The 17,437-nt window shown below is 42.7% G+C and overlaps 1 protein-coding gene across 1 annotated transcript in view; it reads right to left on the reverse strand.

Moving 5' to 3' along the window:
- Window positions 1-17,105, reverse strand: part of TENT5D (terminal nucleotidyltransferase 5D) — a 57,210-nt gene extending 40,105 nt beyond the window's left edge. The window contains exons 1-2 of the mRNA XM_078685919.1: window positions 16,988-17,105; window positions 16,018-16,253 (exon numbers count right to left, since the gene is read on the reverse strand). The gene's annotated coding sequence lies outside the window, so the exon portion shown is untranslated. The remainder of the gene's footprint in view (window positions 1-16,017; window positions 16,254-16,987) is intronic.
- Window positions 17,106-17,437: the final 332 nt, after the last annotated feature.

Below are 17,437 nucleotides of genomic sequence, written 5' to 3' on the forward strand. Positions count from 1 at the left end.
CTAAAGGACTGATCGCTGTACTATGAACATCAAATATGTATCTTGAAGTGAAGGAATTAATAAAAGAATATATGCAATCTTTTATGAGGTTATTTATAAGGCACGAAGCAACAGGAGACTCAGACAATATGTAAAAATATGGAGAGATGAGGGTAAATTCAAAATGATATGTGCCAGTACACAAAAATAAGAAACAAGTTATCACACTCGGGTCAGGTAGGAAAGGGATTTGAGGCAGTTCATGTTGGAGGGAATATTGTGAAAAGGTGAATTTCAAACTTTTCCACAATTCCCCAGAAGCACATTTGGGGTGCATAGGTTCTCTATTCATATGCAGATAATTTCTGTTTGTGCACATTCTTTGTGAGTCTTTTGAAATTCATTCCTGGGCAGAAATGTTGCTCCTTGTATTGCAGGGGGCACAAGCCGCTTTGAGTTTAGAGTGAAAGTAGTCATATTTATTGAATTAGAGCTCCTTCAGATTGCACAACAGATTTGGGGGTTTTTTTCTGCAGGAAGAGGGAGAAAATGCCTTCCATTCAAGGTTGAACAGTTTTCATTGAAGTCAATCAGGACTTTGAGTGGTTTGTGATTAGAAAATAAACTCTGTTGCTTTCTGGTAAGCTGATGACCAATGTGGAGTGGAAGTTAGGAAGTCCGTCAAATGTTAGGAGGGCATGATTATAGGTAATAATGTGTACAGCAGCCATACACTTTGCATTTTGGTTAGGGTTCTTGAAGAAAAGAGAGGTCGACAGAAAAGCCCAGAGAAAATCCAAGGTAGATACACTTTTCTCGTATGCTGATGATATACAGTTGTATCACTGTCAGCGTAGTTTAACCACAATGTGCAGGCTCTCAACTCATGCCTTAATCAAGTATCACGTTGGAGGTGCTCCAACCCCCTAAAATAAAATGGTGATAAATCCGAGGTCATGTTGGTAGGGAATCCTTCTATTCCCTGGGACTCTCGGCTATGGCCTTCAACCATGGGCAGTCCTGCCAGTCCAGTATTGGTCATAAAAAGTTTAGGAATGTGGATTAATTACAAACTCACTATGAGTCACTAAATTAATTAGGTTTCCGCTACCTGTTTTGGCATCATGAAATGGCTTGGAAAAATCTTATACTGTCTCCCTATTGCTGCTCAGAGAACAGTAGTCCAGGCCTTGGAAATCTCAATACTAGACAGCGAGAAGGAGTTGTATGGGGGGTGGGAAAAACTTTACTTAAGCTCCTCCAGACTGATCAAAATGCTGGTGCACTCCTTCTGCTCCACCCTTCTAAATTGAGTTCTACAGCCACCTTGCTTCGGACATTTCATTGGCTACCCGCTGAGCGCAGAGTGTATTTCAAGGCTCTGTGCTGCATGCACAAAACCCTTGCAAATTCAGGACCTTCATATCTTAGAGCGTTGGTGTCTTCATACATCCTCGCTCACTCGCTGCACTCCAGTGATTTCAGGTGGCAGTAATTCCTAGAATCAGGAAACCACACCAAAGAGGTAGTGTCTTCTTTTTCCTTGGTCCGAGATTGTGGAATGATCTTCCTCCAAGATTGTGGATTGATCTTCCTCCAAGATTGAGTGTGTCAATCACTCTCTGTGTTTCGTAAATCCTTAAAAACTTGGCTGTTCCAGTGCTCAGAATTCCCCTAAGTAGGTTCCCCTTTACTTGCTTGCAGGTCCTAATCTGGCTGTAGATGACCCTATCACAGGAAAAAAAAAATGTAGGTAGCCATGCGCTTTACAGATTATGTATATAATAAATCACGAGCAGTGCCATTGTCCTGTTTTTACTTTCTGAATCACTTCTGAGAATTTTAATGTCAATAATTGGTTGGAATAACAAACAAGAGTTAGGACTCCTGTAGAAGGAAAAAAGGTTTTGAGGCCATGTGCGGAACATTGGGTGAGGAAGTGCAAAACCTGAGAATGTAATCACTTTGTATGACAGCACCTTTTTGTCTCTTTGTATACTCTGGCATGATGGAACATGAGCAGATATACTGAATGCTAAATCATGCAGGCCTGTTTCAAAAACATTTTCTATGAGGTGCTTTTACTCTAGGCTTAGCTGCAAGTTACTTTACATCTAGGCTCAGGTAAACACCATCGCCAGCCTGAATCAGCAAGACAAGCTGTTGTGTAAGGCATCAAAGGCACCCGAAGCGCCGAGACCAAAAATATCCCGAATTATAAACATGGCCCGGCCAGACGGAGCTCTCGGACCCAACAGTTTTCCCCAGGCTCTGTAAAAAGCAGACATCAAGCTGTGGACAAATCACCTGGCCCCTCTATTCCCCTACTGCTGGTTTAGTCACCACATTCCAGATTATTGGAAAGGAGCCATTATCCATCCACTTTTTAAAGGCGGAAGGAGAGCTGACCCAAAAAACTATAGGATGATAGCTCTCTTGGACGTTGAATCAAAATATTAAGCAAGTTTGCTGCTTGAAGAGCTGTCGTACTGGGCACAAAAAAAAACATTGTCTACTCTTCAATCAGTTACAAACAGCAATTGGCCTAGCCTACAGTACACCCAATCCTGAAAACACAACACTTAAAGGGGTTTCTAATACTTTTCAGTTCCCTAGAGTGTGTTCCCTATCACTACTCAAAATGTGGTGGTGTATCGTAATAATGTCCTAAAAACCATCACAGGCTTAATCCCACCTAAAAATTTCCAAGAAAAGTGTGAGAGAGGAGAGAGAGTACCTCACGGTAGTAACACCAAGGGGGTTGCTGGCTGGTACTCGCCTATCTGTGCCACTAGAATCAAGCTGCACCTAAACGATGAGACATAAATAGGACGCAACCTGTTTGGGTTGCTTGTGTTTCTTCCTGGTAGGAGGCCAAGGGGCTGATGGTGGGGCAGGGCCAGTAGTTTGAACTGGACTCTTATGGACTTGGATATGGCTGGTTTCTTTCTACAGTGGCCTGGTGGATACAAACGATGGGCTTGCTTTTGGTACTAGTAAGTATCACTGGGCAACATAAATTCAAACATCTCACTCCTCACTTTTTAGTTTTTTTAACTGATAATAAGGAAGACAGCTCAAGGCACAGAATGATAGATGCACCATTAAGACAACATCTAACAATAACATCTCAAGACAATGAGACAGGCCTGGAGTCACAAGGTCACCCCAGCTCAGCTGCTTAGGAGAAACAACATCTACAACAAGGATCTCCTTCAAGAGTCAAGAGGGGTGTGATTGATGCGTTCATGACCCTCTCATGCAAGTAGGGCATCTGTAATTACCTAATTTGAAATTACTGGGAAACCAGTATATCAGTCATTCCTCTACTGGTGTAGGGCCCCATGCCACTGAATCCAGACTGTTGCAACCACTAATCTAGCTCTTAAGACTTCAGATCTACTAACTGTTAAAGCTCATGTTATAACTAACTCTAATGAAACCAGATGCAAGTAACTACTTGAGCTGTCACTGGCTGTGGTGGGTGCTAAGGTCCAGTGGGTGCCACAGCTATCAGAAATGTTAACCACTACTTGTAGCTACCTAGCTAAAGACACTGCAACTAAAAAAAGGCATCTAAGGGATATAATTAATAGGAAATGGCCCACTAATTTGCCAATCATACCCTGGCAAATATTAAGCAAAAAGTTACTTACATTGATAAGGATATTTCTGGTTTACACTACATCTTCCTGCAGACGCCTCACTTTATCATATTCCTACAGGCGCCATACTGGAGCCTGAAACCTTTTCCCCAGAAACTGGTCTCCAGAACCGCAATTTGGCGCCAAGAGGCTCTAATTGTTACTTCATCCACCCCAGGAGGTACCCCATAGAAAGAAAGTGAAAAGGAACCATGAGAGATTTTTCAACAGTGACAAAATAGCAGATGCACATCTACATATCTTGGGATGTTATTCTACCCAGCACTCAATCATCAGATTAGAATGGAGGGCAGTAAGGAATCTGCATGAAGATAAAGTATACACTAGAATTTTGTTACCAAGTGAAAGTAGCTTTTTCAGAGGGGTATATGGCAAAATAATCTGTGCATGAGAAACTTGGAGGAGAGAATGCCATCGCTTCTCAATTAAATTCTCATTAATGGTCCTTTAGTGAGGCAACTCTGAACTGACATTGATGGAGTTTGGCAAGGTGTAGGTTACTGGGAACATACCCCTCTGCAGTGCCCACTGCAACAGGGTCCAAGACACAAATCACGGTAAGAAATTTGGTTATTGGGTGAGTGGGGTGAAATCCTTCTCAAGCAACAACAGCAATCCTTGTCAGAGCGAACCACAAAAGTCACAAAATTAGCCTGTGCTTAATTCTCTGGTAGGTTGGCCCAAAAGCAGTCACGTTTAACTTAGAGGCAATGTGTAAAGTATTTATGCAGCAGACCAACAGCAGTAGCAGCTCCTCCACTAGAGCGGTGGAGCGTCATCCCAGCTCAACAGGCAAAAACATAAATAAAATGGCATAATAATGTGATTTTATTTTGCCACCAGCTTGCGCTGTGCACAGGGTGAGCCTGAGGCATGGGGCGGGGCTGAATCCTACTATTGCATGATTACTGCTACAACCTTTCAGTGCACAAGTCGGGTTGGCCGGCTGGCTACCTATGGCCAACCCGACATGCACACTGTAGACCCAGAAATCCCCGGGCTGTGAAATAGCTGGAGGATTGTGGGCACAGGCCTCCTGCCTCAAAATGAGAGCTGGGTTAGCCTGCAACCACCAATCCTGGAACTTCTCTCAAGCTGATGAGAGCAGCTCCAGGATTGATTAGACCCGTGTTCCACTGAGCAGGAAGCAGCTACTTCCATTTCTGCTCGTGGACACGGGGCAGAGACATGCCATCTGGGGAGGAGAAGTGCAGCAATATGGAGAGTTTGGTGCCATCGCACCTCACCATATATCATAAGGGTAGTCGCCACTGACCAATATTAGTAAAGTAAAAAACCAACACAAGAAGAATCCTAAACCCTTTTAGAAAGATAGATTATGTTCTAATAAACAATTTGAGACCCAAAGAACAAAATTCTTGTCATTAGAATTGGAGATACTACATTTTGAAGGTTTAGATAAAAGTAGTGCCAAAAGGTGCAAAGCGCCAACTGAGGGTATCTGGTCATGCTGGACTCGAACAAAGCCACAAGTTCAGGTCGACTGCGATGGAGTGCAGTCCAAGCACAGCACCATGTTTGGCCCACTGAGAGTTGCACCTTTTATACTTGGTGCATGGTCTGAGTGGCTCTGCTTTGCAAGACTTTGCATCATCTGGCATTTTTTCCAATGAGGCTATGCAGCAACGCTTTGTCGGGCTTCGCGTCACTCACCACTGGTTCTGAATAAGCTTTCAGCTGTGGAGCAAGTCTTTGTGGGACTATGGGTCACTCGGCTTTGGATGCGATGAACATCAGCCGTGAGGCTTTACAAGGCTTTGCGTTGCTCGGTGCCATTCTCGATGAAGCTTGTAGCTGTGCGCCACAGCTTTTGGAGCTTTGTGTCAGATTTGATGGAAACTTCACTGAGGAGTGCTCTCTCTAATGCCAGCCAAAGGTTCAGGACCTGAGAGCCACCTCTTTGGGTTCAAGAACTGTCTCCATCTGAGGTTTGAGAGTTTTCTCTCGCTGAGGCGGGCAGGGTTCAGGCAGGTCCAGTTGCGCGTCCAGGTAAGCCCAGTGCAACAGATCAGCTGGGCAGTATTAGAACTTGTTCCATCCCTGTAGCTCAGAACATGAAGTCAGTTAGTTGACCCTTGGAGTTACTCAGACTGGGATGAAGAGAGCAGGTCCAGTCTTCCTTCTCAGAGAGCAGGACAGGCCTCAAGCAGCAGGACCGTCATCTGGCAGCAGGGCACTCCTTCTATAGAGTCCACAGGTCTAGGAGTGTATGGAGGACTGGGTCTGAGGGCCCTATTTTTATACATGGAGACAGCTTTGAAGTACAAGAAACTACTGGGACTTTCCCCCACAGATAGTTCTTGAATTTCGTTACTCCATGTCCTCGTCCCAGGATGTATGTGATGACAAAAGGCTAGTGTGTTGTTCTTTGTAAGTGCACACCCATCTTTTCAGGACAGCCCATTCTACCAACACCCAGTCCCTCTTTGTGACACTGTCTGGGAGGAATACAGAAAGGCTAAATGTCAACTACACCTAGTCATGTGCCCTACGATACAGGCTGTAGGCACTAAATGGTTAGGTCAAGAAAGTGGCAACTTTCTAAAAGTGGTCTTTTCAGGATTGTGACTTAAAATCCAACTTTACCATAAAAATGGTTTCAAATACAATTCATGTGACTCTAAACGTGATATTCCCACCTGCTCCCAATCAAAGGTTAGCATTTATTAGATTTAAAAAAGGTTATCAAATCGGAGATATAGGCCTTGGAACAGAGAAAAACAAACGTCATTGTTTTCTACTACCAGGACACTTAAAACTTAAAAGTACATGTCCAACTTTTGAAATACACTGTATTCTGCCCTTCAGGCGGTCCAGGTCCGACCTTAGGGGTGACTTATATGTATTAAAAAGAAAGGTTTAGGCCTGGCATAGGTTTATGTTGCCATGTCAAAATGGTAGTTTGAAATTACATATAGGCTACAATGGCAGGACTGAGATGTTTTAAAAGGCTACTTTAGTGTGGCACAATGAGTGCTACAGTCCCACATTGCCATTTAATTTACAGGTCATGGGTACATGTAGTTCCAATTACTAGGGACTTATAAGAAAATGAATCAAATTAAATGTGCCAACTGGGTGTAAGACATTTTTACAATGTTTTAGGGAGAGACCACAAGCACTTTAGCACTAACTAGTTAGAAGTAATAAGGGGCAGAGAGTCCTAAATGCCAACGCAAATGGGCTCAGAAAACAGGTGCAGGTGACCCTGCAGAGGGGGCAAAGGCCAACAAGCACCCTCTATGTCGATGTATTGGATGGTGATTGTGTTGCGGGACATAAGTTGAATAATATTTCTTGAGATGGAATGGAACAATGCCTACAAAGCAAGGCAGAGTGCCAATAACTAAACCACATTTATGTGAATCTGTTTTTCTGATGGTAACCAAAGGCACACTGTTGAGTACATAGCCCTACAAAAAGGCACCCCTTAGAATAGTGGGCTTAAGGTTCCACCCTCCAAGATTTTGGAGCGACACATTTACCAACTAAGGTGGTGTAGAAGAATGGAACTGAAAATCTGCCCTGATGTGTCAACCACTGCCATCTTAAACACCACTCAAGGGTCATCAGACACCATTTTGCTTGCAACACCAACAGGATGCACAAAACCATCAGACTTCAATTGTGGAGGACTTGGAGAACCTGAATCAGAGTCTGATTTAGAAACATCTGATTCATATCCTAAATATTGGCAATCTTCTCAGGAGGAAGACAATCTTCATTCAGGTCATGTCTTTCACCGCATGTGGGAAAGCAATACGTATAGCCCCTGGAGAAGCCCACATAGAGACTGTACTGCTGATGCAACAGCTTTGCTGGGAGGCCAGGCCCAGCAAGTGAGTGCAGCTATTCCTAACATGTTCCAGGGAAGAGTCAGCTTCTCCCTGAATAACCACTCCCCACTGAAGGGCATTTCCATTTATACCGTTTAGGCATACCCCGAAAAGCCTAGAGGACGCATCCAACAATACTGTCATGAAGTAACAGTCATGGTCATTGAGTGAACCAGTGGCAAAATCCAAGCCAAATTTCAAGATTTTTGAAGGGGTCCAAGCCACTGCTGACCCGTCAGAGAAAAGCTTCTTCATATGGCCAAGGAAAAGGATTGCGGCATGTATCATACACAGTGCATTAAGCTAGACTCTCCGATGCAAAAACCTTTCTGCCCATGGAGTCAATCCAGAGAAGTGGTGGAAAAGGTGTTAAGATTTAATTCTGCAGATTAGGCCTCTACCACCAAATTTCCATTCAACTGTGAGGCAACAAAGATTTTGGGTTGGATGGAGCATGCCTATCTTGCTATTTGATTTGTTTGTGAGTTGGTTGGGGGACCTTTGGATTCAGTGGTTAAGTAACTGCCTTAATACTTTTGGAAATCTGAGTTTTGGGCGTTAAAAGGCAACCTCTAGTAGGTGTGCCCCCTCCCCACACTCTGGCATAATGCCCAGTTTCTATAAATAATCATGTGATAAATTTACATGAACAGTATGTATAAATAGAAAAAGAGAATACATTTTGGCTGTTGAAATGCTGGTTAGATTGTTTTATTTCTGTTTGTCCTGTAAAAGAGGGTCACAGACGTGATTTGTCTGGAGGGGCAGGTAGAGCTGGCTCTTCAATAAACAGCAACAATGGTTCCACAGTCGCTGAGGATTGACATCAAATTTTGGTCAAGATTTTGGACTTTGTTTCTGCAGCGGGCAAGGTTAAATCGTGTTCTTTCACTGCCTTTGGTGCCACAGAGGTGAATGAACAGATTTCTTCTGACTGAAGGCTGCAGATTTATGGATTGTCCCCTTCTGATAGCGAGTCTAGGCCACTTGCACTTTGCACCTTGTAGTTCTAAGCACATGCCAGTTTCTGAGTGCTATCCTTCATTTTTTGACTTTCCACATGAACATTGGCACTCTGTGAATACATTTTGGCAAATAACGAGCATTTTTGATGGCCAAAATGGAGCTACGGATCATTCATTAATTGTGGATGGTGCTACACAAGGCAAAGATTCATTGTTGGTAGTACTCATCATCTTTTTTGTGATACATACATGTGCCAACATTTTTATCATCAGCCATCAAACAGGATTTATATAGCATGGCTACTCACCCGTGAGGGGACCCTGGTGCTGAAAGCCCTGCTGCAAGGAAATGATCAGTTCAACAGCCAGGACTTGAGTCCTTCGTGCATTCAAGCAGCGAAGATGATATCCAAAGGTGAAGGTAATTTCAGAATTTTGTGGCAAGGTAGGAGAAGGTTTGTCCTCCACTGTTGCTTCGGCAGATGCAGGCGTATGAGCGAGGGATAGGGAGGAGAAGCGCATGTCTGGAGTGTTGGTGGAAGTTCCAGCGGTGGTTGATGTATGTTGGCCCTTGGTTGTAGAGGGCTTTGTAGGTGTGGATCAGCATCTTGAATTGACATCTCTTCTGGATGGGGAGCAAGTGGAGCTTCTTGAGGTGGGGTGGTACTGTGGGTCTGCTTAGGGAGATCTGGGATGAGTATGGCTGCTGAATTCTGATTGGTCTGCTGTCTCTTCAAGAGGTGAGAGGTGATTCCTACATAGAGTGTGTTGCCATAGTGAAGCCCGCTGGTGACAGGAGCTTGACTGACAGTTCACCTGCTGTTGACGTGGCACCATTTGAAGATCTTACGGAGCATGCAAAGGGTGAAGAAGCAGGGGGAGGAGACTGCGTTGGTCTGGCTTTTCATGGTGAGCTTGCTGTTGAGAATAACAAGGTTGAGGGATTGGTCTGTCGGCATGGGTGAGGGTCCTAGTTCGGAAGGTCACCAGGAGGCGCTCCTCGGAGAGATGTTGTTGCCGAAGATCAACACTTATGTTTGTTGTCTGAGTTGAGTTCTAAGCAGTTGTCTTTCATCTATTCAGCGACGCTCATCATGCACCTGTGGAAGTTGGCCATTGATCGCGTAGGGGTCTTCTGATAGCAAGAGGATGAACTGGGTGTTGTCGGAGTAGGATATGATGTTTAGTACAAGGGTTTCGTCGATGCTGGCCAAGGCAGTCATGTAGGCGTTACACATAAGGAAGGAGGAGTCTGTCAACCTCAGATTAATCTTTCTCCATGCACCCATGAATTCTATTGATCATATCAAGGGTCTCAGAATCTAATGTGAATATTTCCTCCATCTGTACAAATCTGTGGACACTAGAGAGGGACTGTGGTGGAGGTTTATCATCAAAGCAGGCACATTCGTTCACCACTTGGATAGCGTCTGCCGTCTGCAAAGGTGAAAACAGCTCTGTCATTAGCACAGGTAATGCTGCTATAGGTGATACTGAAGGTTAGAGGGCATGTGCTTTTGTAGGTAGCAGCTTCTTCAGAATTGGCACCAAGGGTACATCATGGGTTAGGGGCAGAGCCACCAGAATTGGCAAAAATGAAGGACTGGGACAATCCTTGAGGACTGGCCTGAAAATATCAAACTTGGCCTGTCAAAAGGTCTCAACCCGGCACAGATGGGAAGATGGAATCAGGAAATTCAGCATCATATTTCGCAGAACTGAAATAGGTACTGACCATGAGAAAGAGACCAGGAATCATACTGCCAAGTTTGCTAACCATCCCGGGACTAGGCCTATTTGCTCAAGGAAGAGTATTTTTCCTTCTTAATGTATTTTTTGTGCTCTGCAGTGTTCTTAATTGGCCTTATAAAATGTTTGGCCCCCTTTTCCAGATGGCTTCAGTTGCACTGAAGAGCAAAAGTCACATGCTGTGGGGTAGTGGTTCGATCCTAAATACCACGTACAGATGTCTGATTAGGATATATTCTTATGACATAATTAAACCTCAGACCTTAAGAAGTGACATTTGGCCTACTCGCTGTCATATTCATGGAGAAATTAAATATTATCAGTAAAAATAAAAAACAGGCTTGGAAATCTCTTTGAAGAAGCGTGGAAGAACTGTTTTTCTATGACAGCACTGCCAGCACTGTTAACTTGCCAGGCAGTGCTATACAGAGCCACACACTTGAGGTGGATGAGCTGTGACTGGATTTGTGTAGCGCCACTTGGTGATGCTGAACAGGTAATGCTGGGAAAAAAGGTTCCAGATCAAGTCTGAAAACTGGAAGATATTCAAGCTTGAGGAATCAGTTGGAAGATGTCTAACTAGAAGAATCAAGTGGATCCATAAATAGAGTCTGGAGAATGCAGCGTCAAAAAGCACCCGTCATTAGACTGCCTCTCTTGTAGGAGAGAATGTGTTGTTTGCCAAGAAAGTTTCCGGGTAACAGGGATTTTTTAATTTTTTATACATCACTTTTTTTAATCAATGAGTGTGGACTATTCTAAGCATGACACATTTTACTATGAGCATCTTTGAGTAGCACACACTGATGATTCAAAGTAAAGGTTGTGTTCCAATGCCACTGCCTGCATTCCATCAAATGCCCCATCTTTTCTAAAGAGACCCCAATGATTCAGATGAAACCCGAGACCACACAAAGCATCCTAAGGACAATAGGTCTCAATGTTATCAGGAAATCTGTTGTCCAGTGCCAGTGAGTTATAAGCCATTTGGTGGGCCCAGAAGTTGAACAAACCTCACAATGTGCTCAACCCAATCAGAATCACCCAGGAACACTATCACTTTCCAGAGAAAGTGAGAATCTTTAGGTCAGAGGACTTAGAGTGGGTAAAATAATAACTTTTCCATAACAACCGGAAGAGGTGAGATGCATGAAAAAAAACGTCTTTACCATTGTCACATCTTTCTTCTCCCCAGGAGATGGAAACCCATGGCCGCTCATCTGGAGGTTTTCTGTATCTCAATCTAGTTGTGAATCAAGAGCATTGCTCCAGTTACTTCTTGGTGGCATCCAGAAATTCCTAGGACCCCAGTCTCCTCCACACTGATTTGCACCAGCATTTTCCACCGTAGGCCACCATACATGATTTCATTGCAGAAGTCATGTCCTTCATTTTGTCAAGATTTTTCCCAAATTGGATTCGTTTATGCCATCATAACCTTATAGGCTGTGAAAGCCCCTCTGCTGGTAAGACTCTAGATTACTCATTTCATGTTCCCCTTGATTTCCTTCAAGACTGATGCAGGCAAAAATCACTTGTCTATCAGGGGGATCATTTACCCACCATCGAACCTCCACAGTTGATTTTGTGTGTGGAGTGACAATGTGAGTTTTTAATATTGCACTTCACAAATATTGACATGCCTTATATCTTCAAGGTAAGAAGATAAGGCGTTAAAGTAGGAAAGATATACCTCTATGCTTACCATAGCGATGTGGCGGTCTTCCTTATTTGTTCAGGTCAACATTTCTAGCCTCAATACTGTGGCATACAATAAATGTGTTGCCTTCGATTGAGCCGAAATAATAGCAGGGTCCTCATTGTGGTCGCTTTGCTTGTGAAAATCTCCCATTACTAGGTGCTATGTGTTGTATACGGTTGTATTTTAAGTTTCTAAACCTCTCCACTTCTTGGAATAAACCATGACTGCTCCTTGTATACAATGAAAGATTCAAGTGCAATATTATTGTGGCCCTTCAGTGGTTGACAAACCATCTTGGACCAATTCCAATCAGGTTTCAGATCCGGACACAGTACCGAAACTGCCCTAACACGCATTGTCAATGACGCCTTGGGATTATTTCCCCAAAACAAACTGCCTTCTTCTACTTCTCGATCACTCACCAGCATTCGACACGGTCAAAGATGACAACTTAATTTATCTTGTCGAAAAAAGGATGGGATCATCTGGCCCAGTTATAACTTGGTTTGCCTCATTCCTTCACAACAGTACGCAAATAATCAAAATCAACCTCTATCTACCAGTACGCCGGCATCATCAGAGTGCCCGAAGGATTCGTACTCTCACCCACGCTTTTTACCCATCTAATGGAACCTCTGGCCGAAATTCTGAACTACAATACCACATGTACGCCGATGACACTCAATTATACCTAAAAATCTCATCACCCGATGACATCAAAACTCTTACCTCTGTTCGTCTGAAAACCCAACATTGGCTAACTCATAATCACCTTCTGCTGAATAGGCACAAGACGGAATTCCTCCTGATTGCTACCCAAAATCACTCTGCCCCCATTTAAGACTGGCTCAAAATACTAACAACACTCAAATGCACTCCTCATGTTGTGTATTCCGCTAAATCATTAGGCATAACTCTGGACAAACACCTGAATATGCAAAACTACATCAGTGGAACCAGCAGAGGAGCCAATTACCAACTCAACACATTAAGGAAACAAAAACCTTCCTGCAGACGGATGACATTCAGTTAGCTACCCAAAGCCCGACTGGCCCACTTTAGAGCTACGTTTAACTTAGCGGCCAGACTCATCATGAGATCACGTAAACGAGATCACATTACACCCGATCTAACTCACTCTTGAAGGATCTAGTTCAAGATAGCCTGCCTAACACACAAAGCGCTTCATTATAACACTCCAATTTACCTGTCAAAAAAACTCTATTTGGCCTGAACCAGACCCTAAGAAGATCAAAAAACTCTATTACTGATACCACATAAATTCAAAAAGATTTAAAAACTTACAACCGCACCTTCTCTGGCCTTGCTCCAAGAATATGGGACACTCTTCCCATTGAAATCAGAACTAGCCCCTCTATCGTCTCATTTAAAAAAGAACTCAAATGGCTGTTGCTGAAAAGCTCCCTGTCACTATAGACTTAAAGTCACCAAAATAACTTGTAGATCAAGCTTTACAACCTGGATCTACCTCTTAACCATGTATTGCTTGTTTTCCTTATATCTATGATGATCACCCTATGTTCTCTTAAATTCTTTAATGGTTAGCTTACATGTACAGCGCTCTAATACACTCTTGGGTCATGTTTGCGCTCTATATAACCTTCTAAATAAATAAAATAAAGATAAATAAATCCCACAAAGTGTAAGGTCAGGATTCAAAGAAAAAGACTCACAGCGAACAGGATAAAAATTCCCAGGTGCTGATAATACCAACTCCAAATACTGCACCTCCCCGATTTGCTCTATGATGAAGAGATATTTAAAGGGGTTTAGGCTGACTCCAGTTCTTAAATGTCATTCATGACAATTTGCATATTTGTCATGCTGTCCTCTGGATCACAAGCCATTTTAATTCTTCTGCATCCATTCTCATGTTTAGTCATTTTTTAGATAATTACTGATTTAGAGCCTAAAAATACTGCTGCTTTAATAAACAAATGATGGAAAGTATGTAATCGTGAGAAGAAAGGGATAAACAGGGACTAATAACCAAATGGAGAGCATTTGGGTGGTAATGCTCACTAATACTACTTTCTGGCGTACTGATGACCATAGATGGTTTAGATGAATTATTGTGGGATTAGAGGGAATAACTGCTACCAGAAAGACTGCTAATGAAAGCAGCAGGTGTCCTTTAGAGGTCTACTTGCAGATAGGTCAGGTCTCAGCCTTAGGAATCTGCTGCTAAGGTGAATAAAAAGTCTAAACAGGTTTTTTGCGGTGCGGGCCTCATTTATTCTTAACGCATCTTCTTTCAATGTAGCAAAAATTCTTAACAATAATGGTGAATCAGTGATAAAAATGAAACTTGGCTATAGGCTTGTGAAAAACACCAATTATTTGTTTGTTCATGTATTCTTACAGAGCGCACACTCATCCAGGGAGTTAGTGCTATGAACTGAACAGTGAAAATGCAACGGATAATGTAAATGTCCCAGAACAATGGCGAATCACAGGGCCAGATGAACAACAGAGTCGCAAAACCTGAAGTACAACAGTGTCTCGGACACTTTGCGATTCCCAAATGGGTCGCAAGGGACCCACCTCATTAATATTCATGAGGCAGATGGCAATTTGCCACCCATTGGGAATAGCCGGCTCGCACAAGGATGATGGCCTCTTGGGGTCAACAGACCACCATGTCTGTGACTGCTTTTTAAATAAGTGATACGCAAACAAATGATGGACAGAATGCTGAATAAATCACACATTCACCTCTAGTCAATAGATCTGGGTTAAATCCATCGTTTGTCTGCTCACTACGCCACCCCAGTTTGGACCCAGCTATATGGAAATCAGTCTTGACCCTGTGCCTCATGCGAACAGTCCAGCCCGAACTACCAAGCCAGGTCCTCCCTGGACTGGAAACAAGCATCCTGGGACCGGTGTCAGGGTATTACCCTTCATCAACCAGGCTAGCTTGAATCCAGTGGCAAAGTGAGCAAGGGACCCACGTCTGGGCATACCCATCCCTCTGAGAGCGAAAAGTGATACGCAAACAAATGATGGACGTAATGCTGAATAAACCACACATTCACCCCCAGTCAAAAGATCTGGGTTAAATCCATTCTTCTGCATTCTGTCCATCAATTGTTCTTTTTGAATTTGTCACCCCAAGTGGGACGGGTATGCCCAGACGTGGGTCCTGTGCTCTCCATGCCACTGGAGTCAAGCTATCCTAGCTGATGAGGGCTGAAAGCACTTAACTGTTCCTAGGATGCTTGTTTCCAGTACAGGGAGAACCTGGCCTGGCAGTTTGGGCTGGTCTTTTTTCCATTGGGCCCAGGGTCAAGACTGATTTGGATATGGCTGCGTTCAAACTGGAATGGCATGGTGAGCAAAAAAATGATGTATTTAGGCCCAGATCTCTGTACAGGGGTGAATGTATTACATTGTTCTGCATTCTGTCCATCAACTGTTCTTTTTGCATTTGCTTTTTAAATAAAGCAGTTCGTTTTCCTTAAAGAAAACCGAGATATTTTCACATTTTTTTTTTTCTTTTCATATTTTCAGAGTGGGCAGTCCACTGCCTGCACTGAAAATATTTGGGCGCCCCCATTTAAAAAGGAAATGGCTTGCCACCAATTTGAAATTGGTGGTAAACTGTAAATGTGTTGTGACCATTTCTACATAACAGTGCGACTTGCTATTAGGAAGGGACGTCCTTGGCCCCTTCCTAATAGCGACTCGCAAACCCTATTTTGCGAGTCAAAAATAGGTTACTGACTTGCAAAATAGGATTGGCTCATTTGAAAATGCATTTTACCGGTCGCAAACCGGTAAAATGCATATTACATCTGGCCCTTCATGTCAAGTTTGGTAAAGTAGCAAATGATCCTAATGAGAGAAACACATCCTAATTAAAAATAATGTTTAATATTTTTAGTTTTTTTTTAGAAAGGATGATGTTTGGTAGATTTACTAATCCTGGCTGCTTCAAAATGCAAAGCTGTCACATATTTGATTCTTCTCCCACTGGCAGATATGTTTATTCGCAGGACAACTACACGAGCGAACATGGAAACTTTACAAAGAGGACAAAACTGCAGTAAGGTAGGAATCAAAACGTCTAACCTGACCTGGGATAGGCTCCGTTTTTCTACTCTCAGCTGAACTGATCCACGGGTACATATGGTAGATATTCCTTCCAAAACAATGCCTAGAGTAAGGTGCTTGGTATTTTGTAACGATTCCTCAGCCTGGCTGCAGTTGGTGGGGAGATAACAAACCGTTACTGAAAAAGTCCAGAGTAACAAATTTCTCTCCACATGGTGGCAGGGTTACTTAACGATGAAAACCAATGGAGTACAGGATCCTGAAAGAGAAAAGAAAATCCGGATATATCACACATGCAGTAGGATTAACCAAGAACAACAAAGCAAACCTCTGGTCTTTACCAGTGTTTAATTTGTGCAGGTGGCTGTAGGTGGTGGGCACCGGAACTAATTTTTCATTGTTGAGTGCTGAAACTTAATTTTCATCATCTACTCTGACCCACAGAAAGAGGAAGGCATTCATGGGAGAAAGGAGAGGGAAGGAAAATATGTGATAACAGTGGCAAAGGGAGAAACCAGGGATGAAAAAGAACTGCCTAGAGGATATGCAGGAAGTGGAGGTTGGTAGAAGAATGGGCATAAGGAGGAATCAAGTATACGCAGTCTTCCTATTCACCAAACCTGCATTCAGCGGTTCAGCAGCGCCGGATGCGGTCTCCCATGCAAAACTTTGGGACTTGGGCCCTTCACTTATTATATATTTATTTTTATTGTTTTTTAACAAATGAAGCTCTAATTTGTTATAGGTTACAAGGAAAATGAGTTAAAACAACAAAAACAGATACATGTAATTTAGTGCACACATCGTTTGATTAAAAAAGAAATACAATATCATGCTGGTGAAAGAGCTTTTCATTGACATGTATTCATACATCTCTCGTATACATGCACTGCCGACAAGCAACTTTTTTTAAGAGAAGAACAAAGGCTGATTTTGTTATCACTCAAGTAACTAAATACACAAATGTAGAAATAATATTGTAGTTGGACTTACGGTGGAAGGAGTGATGTCAGACATATGGTGGATTAAGCAAGATGATTCACTTGGGAGATTCAGAAATAATTTCATTCTTCATTCTGCCAGTGATGAAATCATAATCCACAAGGGGAACTAAAACAAAGATGAAAAGCATGTTGAAGGAGGTATTAGTAACTTAGTGCCCTGAAAGCATGAACAAAGTGTATTTTAGGTAGATTGGACAGACGCATGTCAGTAGCCTTACAAAGCCATTGCTGAAAAGAGTGGTTACTGCAAAAAAACTAGAAACAAAACTAGAAACAAAAACAGACAACCGCAAGAAATATTTCTAGAAACACAGTTTGAAATTACCAACTCAAGTTATGATTGAATCCTTTCAGCAACCTAGAAACCTTTTAAGTAATTAAATGTCCAAAAGGAGAAACAGTTTTTTTTCAAATACTGAAAGTGATTTTTGTTAGATAT

This window comes from Lissotriton helveticus, chromosome 4_1 (assembly GCF_964261635.1).
Source record: "Lissotriton helveticus chromosome 4_1, aLisHel1.1, whole genome shotgun sequence".
Lineage (NCBI taxonomy): Eukaryota > Metazoa > Chordata > Amphibia > Caudata > Salamandridae > Lissotriton > Lissotriton helveticus.